Genomic DNA, 8099 nt, shown 5'->3' on the forward strand with positions numbered 1-8099 from the left:
CCCGACTCCCGCCGCTATTTTTAGCCGTTCCCGGAGCGAGCGCGGCAGCACCGACCCAAAGGAGCCCAGATTCACCCCAGAACCGGCGCCGGGCACCGCCGGGCACCTCGATGCTCGTCCCCCCTCCCGCGGCCGCGCCCCGGCCCCGCCCCGTGCGGCGCTGCCCGGGCGGAGCGGCCGCGCCCCGGGCCGGGCCGGGGGCGGAGCGGGGCCGCGCCGGGCGCTATTTGGGCCATGTGACGGCCCGGCCCCGCTTGCCGCGCCTGGCGCCGGGAGGAGCGGGCGCTGCGGCTCGGCCTCCCCGCCGCGCCGGGGGCAGCGAGCGGCGGGGCCGCTGCCATGGTCCGCAGGGCAGCCCGGGCACGGTAGGAGCCGGCGGGGCCGGGCGGGCGCTGCCGCGGGGGCTCCGCGGCCTCTCCGCGCGTCCCCGCGCTCCGCTGCCGGCGGGGTCTCTCTGCCCGCGGTCGGTGCCGGCCGAACGCCGCCCGGCGCCGGGCTGGGGCTGGGCCGGGCTCTGGAGGCAGCGGGGCCGCGCGGGAGCGGGGCTGCTCCATCCCGGGGAGCGCGGGGGGATAACGGGGCTCCCGCCGCTCCGCTCCGGCAGCGCCCGGGCCCGCGGGAGCCCCGGCGGTTTGGGGTGCTGGGGATGCCGCGGGGTGGGTGGCTGCCGGAGCCCGGCTGGCGTAGCCCGTGTGCGGGTTCGGAAAGCAAACGCTGATAATGTCGGCTCAGATGTCTCCGAGCCGTTAAGGAAGCGGGGTTGTTTGTTCAGTGTCTGTGGTTACGGCGGTGGTCTCTGGAGCGCACCTTACAAGGGCTGATTAATATGTGTCTTTTCTCGCTGCATAAACCTGTGCTGGTACAGCGGGGACTTATATAACCCTGTGTCTGAAGGACCGAGACTGTTGTTACGAGAAGAGGTCAGTCTTGCTGTGGCCTCCTGCTGAAGTGTGCCATGTGTTCTCCTTATCCCTTGACTGAAGTGGGCAGCCAGGGTGGCTGATGGCTGGTGGTGGCCGTGCCTGATTTAAAACCTATAAATTGTCTGAGCCACGGCACAAGATAAGGAAGTTTACAAAATGATTGTAAAATGGGAGTTGCTACCTTGGAGGAAGATCAGCTCTTTTTTCCCCTGAGAGAAGTGTAGGATAAATCTGTGAGCCTTTTTTCGTGGGAGTAATCTCTGCTTTTCCCACCTCTCTAACATCTCATTTCTGTGCCAGTGGCTTGCAGTAAAAGAGATCTGGCTGTAAGATGGTTGGGTCCAGCCTACGAGGATGGATATTTCTGTTCTGAGTTGATAAGGGAACTAACTGCTGTGAACGTGATGGAGCTGTGCTACTGTTTACAAAGTGAATGGTGATGCTGAGAAGCACTGAAGTGGAGGAGCTCTTTCCCTGACCAACCAGAGGGAACTGCCCTGTCTCCTCCCTGCTCTGTCACTGTGCCTGGCCACTGGATCTCTCGTGGCTCTCAGTAGTTGTGATGATGGATGCATAAAGCAGCAATTTACTCTGCTCCCCCCTTAAAGGCAAGGGATGAACTCCAGCAGTGTATTCCTCAGGGGGGCATCAGGTTGTTGCTGTACATCAGCAGAAGGCTTTTGCAGCCTCTCTCCTCTGCTTTAGAGGTTACTGAAGTGCACTATAATGTGGTTTGGAGCTTGTTTGTAAACTTGTGTTGGATACTTTGGAGACTTGGGCTTGTGTTCCAGGAACTGGCTAGCTGATACGTGCTGCATTTGTGTGGAGTCACTTCACTGCTGCTGGATGTGGAGACTCTGCTCTGCTTGTTGCTCTCCTATGTCTGGGTTGATTTTTTCCCCCCCCCCTCTGGCCCCTATTTCCAGTGAAAACAGTCTGCAAGGGTTGCTTGTCTTGTCAAGTCTGTCTTGTGAGGGCTAATTAAGAATTCATTAAGTTACTGGAATTAAAAATCTGTAGCTGGTGAGCCAGTCATGACACTATGCCAGGGTTTGTGACTGAGTGTAGACCGTGCTGACATTGTTCCAAGTCACAATGTATTTTTTTGAAGAATATAAGATGCAGAAGGGAGTATGTGCTGTGCCTGTCTGAGGTTTGTCTCTCAGTCACATTTTGTGGTGTCACTGAGTACACTGGAATTGGCACCTGATGGATTCAAAGAGGCCAATGCAAGTGGTGCTTATAATTTTGGGCTTCAGTATACATGTACTGACTGAGTCTGGAGTCACTGAGGGCTTGTGTTGACAAGGAGTAAGGATTAACTGGTGTTGGCAGGGAGTATCAATGAGATGATCTCAGCTGGGCTGTGCTTATCTTCATGTCCTGTGGAAGGAGACTTCTACATGTATTAACTGGTAGTGTTGCATTATAGCAGTGAGGAACAGCTGGCTAGACCTGCATGAATTAGCCTAACAAGCTGTGTTTTGGTGTGAATTCCCCAAACCTGGTGTGTGTGGCTGGCTGTGGAGGTGCTGCCCTGCTCCTCTGTATTTACAGGTGTGTGATGTATCTTGTCCCCACAGCCTAACTTGCCAAGTCACAAGTCAGACACTGGTTGCTTTCAGACAAAGCCATGTGATGCCTGCAGAACAAAAGTGAGTAAGTGTCTGTTACCAAACTGCAGTCACTGGGTTTCTTTGCTGGTGGCCACTGCAGAATGGGCTCATGTCGAGGTGTTGACTCACTTCCAGTTACTGCACTGCTCTGGGCAACAAAAAAAGTTTCCTTGAGTTGCTCCATGTGAGTAACTGCTGCAGCTGCCACTGTTTCTGTCAATAATTGCTGGGGGGAAGAGCACTGTTGTCCTTAACAAAGAGGGGGTGGATATGTGCTACAGGTGATGGCCAAACACTCTCTGCTGAGTGTGAGAAAATATAGCTTAAAAATACTACTAACCAAGCACGTGGTGGGGAGAATGTGCCACTGTTAAATGTGTTTTCCCAGAGACTACCAAAGCATCGATTCCCTGTTAACTCTGTAGTGCTCTGCCCTCAAAGGTAATGCTTTGGAAACTCCTGGGATAAAGTAAATTGGCCTGTTGCATTGGTCAGAAAATTCTCTTCCAGACTGAGGAGTGTTTTTATACAGCGAATATAAAAAAATCCTCATTCTGGGTGTTAATTGGGTATGGGAACTGCTTTCTTCTGAAGCTGTGGGGTGGTACAAGCTGCCTCAACTCTGTAGCTTTTCAGGGAAGGAAATCCAGCAGACTTTCCCTGGTAGAATAGGTTTGGTGTGAGCTGGATGCTGCGTTGAGGTCCACCCCCAGTGTGTAAAGGCAATGAGTAAGGAAGTGCCAGAGCAGTCAGCTGAACCATGAATAATGTCCTGCTCTGGAGCTAAAATTGAGTAAAACCTAAACTGTCCCAGTCCAAGGGACTGCCTGTGCAGGAGTCCCTTCTCTAGAAACAGCACAGAGGGAAGGACAGTTTCTTTGCACGTCAGCTGTACGCTTGAGTTCTGGACCTGCACCAGTGGGATGAGCAGATGGAAGAGCTGGATGATGAGGTGGGTGCTTGGTGCTGTCTCCTGAGTGCTGGGGACAGTTCTTTGTCACGTGGGATTGGCTTTAGGGTCCAGAGCTCTCCAGGCCTGCTGGTCCTTGTGCCAGTGTTGTGTGTGCCCCAGGCAGTGTGGTTTGGAGGGATGGGTGTAGGGCCACAGGCCAGGGACAGCTGTGGGCTGATCCTTTCTAGACATCTGCCTCGATGTGTGGCCTTCCTTCTATCACTCAACTCTGCACTAGGGCTTTCAAAAAGGGAGAAAATAAAGCTAATGCTGCTTTTGTCTGATTGGGATGGATACTAATACCAGTTTTATTTAGTGGCCTCTACCATGTGGCTCGTTCTGGCAGTGGGGTGGAAAAGGTGAGAAGTGTCTAACCTGTCCACAATGTGGAGGTGCCATGGGAGGAGTGGGGGGGCTTGGCATGGCATCAACTTCCTAGTGTTTCACTCATGTGGTAAATGTCTTGTCATCCTTCTGGTTTTGTGTTGTACTTAAGCAGCATCGAAGATCAGTTTCAAAGGTTTTTGGATTAGCATCTCTTTCTGATCTTAATAAACAGCCACCTGCCTTTGCCTTAGCTTCTTTTCCTTAACCCTGAAGTGTCTTGTCCACTGACATTTCCTTGTCTTATGGCTCTGCTGGTTTTTTCTCTTCCAGAACATGGAAAGACAGACTCAAAGCAGCAGTGCTGCTGCTGTATAATAGTAAGGCTTTTAACCTGCAAAGCCTTCCCTGGAAGGAGAAAGCTTTTTAAGAGGAGGAGCGTAGGCCTTTCTCTTTAGGAAGAAAGCTTTTTGCTTTAAAAAAACCCACAACAAAATAACAACAACCACCACCATCTGCCTGATTTCAAAGTGAGAGCAACAACTTTTGACCTGGGAGCTTTGGGGCAGAAGGTGGTAATGTCTGAATGGTGTTACCAAACATGGGCTTTTTCTTTTAGCCTGGGAGGGGAATTTGATGAAGCTTGTAAGTCGGAGCAGCTGTGTAGATGTTAGTTTGAAACTGCTTTCTTTGGAGAGCTGGTATGTTATCAAGTCAGGAATCTGTCCTGAGGAGATCCCAGATGGGGCCTTGACACCATAAATGTACAAAGGCACTCGGTTGCACAAAAACTGCAGAAACAACTTAGTTCTAAAGAACGTGAGCCACAGATGGTAAACAGCCAAAAAAAGCAAGTAAGGGGTAAGGCCAAGCCGTTCTTGACATGAGAAGGCTACATTGGTCTCAGATGTTTAGGAATTCTTAGTTTAAACTTCTGCAGACTTCCCTGTGGATAAATTCTGGTTTGAATGGCCTCTTGTAAATTAAGCTCTGCTTAATGTAGAGATGTGAAAAATGCCTGGATTCTAACTACAGTGTTTGGAGGTTTGAGGTAAGCCCTGGAGTTTGCCAAAGTGCAGTTCTTGCCTAGATACCCTAATTCATTGTCATGTGGTGCTTTGGGATCCCTGGGTCTGTAATGCAGCCTAGTGAGCTGTGCTGCAGGGAAAGCAGCATTGCTTCTCACTGAGAAGACAATAATGACTCTTGAAATGCTTCCAAACAGTAGCCTTTGGTCCTTGCTGTGGAGGAATTGGGACGTTGGGTATGAGGAATGGATGGGGTTGTGCTGTGTTATCAGCAGTTCTACATGGAGATGATTTATTTCCATGTACAGTCTCCCCATGCCATTTTAAGGCTAAACCAGTCATGTTATTGAATGTAGAGAATGAGGGAGGGATTGCTTTGTCCCATACTAATCCCAGGGCATTGGGGACTTGAAGTTTCAAGAGGTGCCCATGGAAAGAAATACTTAAAACTTTGTGGACCAGCTGGTAAAGGGTAAGCTGAACTGAGAATCAGTGTCTGTGTCCTAGTTCCTGTAAACTGTTGAACAGCTGCAGAAGAAACCTGTTGACCCCTGTGCTGAGAAGAGGTTTTGAGCCTCTGTGAATCCCGAAAGTACCTGGCTTGATGCCTGTGGGCAGGAAATGTAGTTGCTTGGACTTTTTGTGCTGGGGTTATATGATAGGCACGGGCTGTGCTGTCACCCTGCAGCCTCGCTGTCCAGGTTCTGCACTGCTGCCTTCAACACTTGGCTGCCTTGCCTGATGTCCCCCACAGCTTCACTGTCAGTGCTCTGGGGTTGTCCATGTGGCACGTTGTGCACTTCCAGCTGGAACACAACGGAGCTGGGGGTGGGTGTGACTCAAACTGATGAACGTGTTTCATCTTCTGTGAGCCAGGGCACTGCTTCCCTCCCCCCCGGTACCTCACAAAGTTTTTGGAGTGCTGCGTGTCCCTCTTGCAGCAGGGATCAGACAGGCAGTTGTAAGTGGTTTCAGCCTCAGACTTGACTCTGGTATTGATTCAGGCCTGTGCATCTCTTAGATCCTGCTAGCAGAGCTTAGTTTGCAGCCTGAGAGGGGAAGGGCAGAAGGGCTGCACACATGGCACTGATTCCAGCAGGATATTGCTGGAAGGTTAGGTATGTGGCACGAGGCCTTGCCAATGTACAGCTGCTGTGCAGAAGTTAAAAAAGGGGCAGCTAATCTGCTCTGAAGTGGCTCTGAGCTTGGGTAATGGTGAAAATTCAGGGAGTGAAGGCAGACCAGCACTGTAATGTGCTACTGGTTTTCCAGGTTGTGGGTTTGACCTGCTGTATGGTGTGGTGGGGAGAGCAAAAAAGGTCTGTGTGTGTGTCTCGGGTTTATTAATGTGTCTGTTTCAGTGGCTGAGATTCATCCTGGAACTTGGATATTGTAGTTCCTTCTTAATAATTCCCGTAGTGAATTGACCTTGAGATGATCTACTCAAGGACCAACAAGCTGCTAAATGGTTTAACTTTTTTAACTCTGTGTTTGCAAGAAGCAGCTTTTGAAGGCATTGAGAGCTTTCCTGGAGGGTTCACTCTACATGTTCCCCAGCTGCATCTTTCCTGTTCCACTGAGGTGTTTCTGATCCTCTGGGTATGTCAAGTGGCAGCAAGATGTTGCCTTCTGGTGAGATTGTGGAAGGGGCAGGTCATATGTGCCCACAGTGCCCACGCAGGTCCAAATCTGCCCTTTTGGCATGAATAACAATAACGTTAAATCCGGGGCTTTATTTGGGTAATCCGATGAAGCCTGGTGTGTGTGGACACCGAACTGGATTTGCAAGAGGCACAGCTTTGTGTGTCAACACTCTGAGTGGGAGGGGACACCTGATGAGATTGCCTGGAAGGAGCAGTCGCCCACATCTGCAGCCAGGCTGTGATTGTGCAAGTGCCCTCCCGCTTGCTCCGGAGCCAGAGCAGTGCTGTGTGCCTGGGGAACCCTGCCAAGGGTGCTGTGTCACCCCAGGATGGCAGATACGTCCAGATGTTTGCCTGCAAGGAACTCCAGTAAATCTGCTGCTTTACTGAGGTTCATTTCAGAACCCAGTCCTTGCTGCCAGGTGTACTTGAACACTAACTTGGTGTATGAATTCTTTTCTATGAGGACTTTCTGCTGTCCATATTTTCTCCAGAAGGGAATTTGCCCGTGACTCATGAGGTGCCTTCAGTCTTTGTCCCTCGATGTAGGGAAGTGGTTGCAAGTGCATGTGGCAGCACATTATCAGTGGGGGCAAACAGAATTTCCATGGACTGCACATTGCCACTGGGACATGTGCAGCATCCCCTGACTGAGCTCAGTAGGCAGGAGCAGGTTTGGGCTTTGGGCCAGAGGTGTGGCAAGGCTTCTGATATGCATCTAGGAACATCCAAGAGCAAAGTGAGACATGTGGCTTATCTTCAGCTGGACTGTGTTTTGTGGGATAAGTGTAGCAACACTTTTGTGTTAAAATGGAGAAGAATGGCTGCTAATGGTTTTGCAGTTTTTGGTAAGAAGCAAGACAAGAATGGCTCTTAGAGCTGGATGTGGAAGAGATTTCTTGATGGAGGTAAGACCTTGGTTGGTGCTGGGGAGCAGTGTGCTGTATAGTAGGACTGCTGGCAAATCCCCCTGTGTATTTAAGATAGGAGAATGGTTTTTGAGCTTATGGTCATTAAGGTGGAGGGGAAGGATATAGTATTGTAACCAGTACTTGTTCAGTGGCATGTGCTCTTATGTTGTTTGGATTAGGCTGTCTTCAAACTTTCCAAAAATGCCAAACAATCCTCAGTCTAGACTGTTTTTGAAAGAATCCTTGGCCTCATGGGAATCTCCATTTCAAGGTGCAAAACAGCACAGCAGAAGGCATATCAGTGGTTTTACTGTTGAGGAGGCTTTTATGCCAACACGACGCTCAGTGTACTCTTAGATCTTGTTTTGGCATACCTGAGATACCCACGAAACAGGTTTGTCACAGAAATGGTGTCTGACCCGGGCTGTGGTGCCAAAGAGGTGTCAGTTGAAGTCCTGTCCTTGGCACAGAGCAGGCAGAGCAGATGGCCCAGCAGGTGGCAGGGTGGCAGCAATGACAAAGTGACTTTGCAGGTCGTTCAGTGAACCCTCTTTCGCTTGCGAGTCTGATAGAAGAGCTGGACAGTCCAATTAATACTTGCCTAGGTGCATTTATCCAGGGTGAACAGCTCCATAACCAGCTTTTTCAAGCCAAGGATGGTATCACCAAAGAGTTGGAATTATCTGTAGGATGGTTTCAGTT

General features: G+C 50.6%; 1 protein-coding gene across 2 annotated transcripts in view; it reads left to right on the forward strand.

Annotated features, from left to right (window-relative positions):
- Nucleotides 1-232: 232 nt before the first annotated feature.
- The window catches only part of SPSB1 (splA/ryanodine receptor domain and SOCS box containing 1), a 29539-nt gene continuing 21672 nt past the window's right edge, over nucleotides 233-8099 (forward strand). Inside the window, exon 1 of one of the 2 annotated variants that reach the window (XM_064678507.1) lies at nucleotides 233-365. The gene's annotated coding sequence lies outside the window, so the exon portion shown is untranslated. Of the gene's footprint in view, nucleotides 366-2506; nucleotides 2579-8099 lie in introns of those variants that run through there. The other variant, XM_064678508.1, reaches the window with a different exon arrangement.

The sequence above is a fragment of the Pseudopipra pipra genome, chromosome 22 (assembly GCF_036250125.1).
Source record: "Pseudopipra pipra isolate bDixPip1 chromosome 22, bDixPip1.hap1, whole genome shotgun sequence".
Taxonomy (NCBI): Eukaryota; Metazoa; Chordata; class Aves; order Passeriformes; family Pipridae; genus Pseudopipra; species Pseudopipra pipra.